We start from the raw sequence: 827 nt of genomic DNA on the forward strand, positions 1-827 counted from the left end.
TCATAGTTTCGACCTTTGTTTCCTTGACCTTGGCGCCAATTTTCAGAGTTGGATCCTTGAGTGTTAGGTCGGAAACCCCCCGTCTGACCATTCCCTGTATAAGCATCCTCTTCATAGTAACACTCTTCACTGGTGGTGGCGTTCTAGTCAAGTAATTTACAACATTTACCTTCTCTGCACCTCCGCTCACATGCTTCAATACCAACCCCAACTCAGTTCTCATCTGAGCCATCTCCTCACGAATCTCCTCTGCAGACTGATTGTTCATAGCATGAACAACAAATGTGTTTCTCCCAGTATCCGATCTCCTAGTGCTCCATGCTTTATTGTTGCGAGAGATCTTCTCCAATTTTTCTGCAATCTTTGCATATGTGCACTCACCATATGATCCTCCAGCAATAGTATCAAGTACTATTTTATTGTTGTCATCCTGACCTCCATAGAAATATTCCTTGAACGACTCATCATCAATACGGTGATCCAAAACACTTCTTATAAACGAAGTGAATCTGTCCCATGAGCTACTCACAGACTCTCAAGGCAATGCCACAAAAATATTGACACTATCTTTGTGATTGAGCTTCTTGGACACTGGATAATACCTTGCTAAGAACACATCTCTCAGTTGGTTCCATGTATAGATTGAGTTATAAGGAAGCTCAGTGAACCATATAGCAGCATCGCCTGTCAGTGATAGAGGGAACACTCGCAATCCGATGATATCCATATCCAAGTCTGGTTGACCTACACAGCTCTTGCAGACCACCTTTATCTTGGCTATGTGAGCATGTGGGTCCTCCGATGGCAACCCTGAGAACAAGCCCCTC

This window comes from Solanum tuberosum, unplaced genomic scaffold, assembly GCF_000226075.1.
Source record: "Solanum tuberosum cultivar DM 1-3 516 R44 unplaced genomic scaffold, SolTub_3.0 scf00108, whole genome shotgun sequence".
Taxonomy (NCBI): domain Eukaryota; kingdom Viridiplantae; phylum Streptophyta; class Magnoliopsida; order Solanales; family Solanaceae; genus Solanum; species Solanum tuberosum.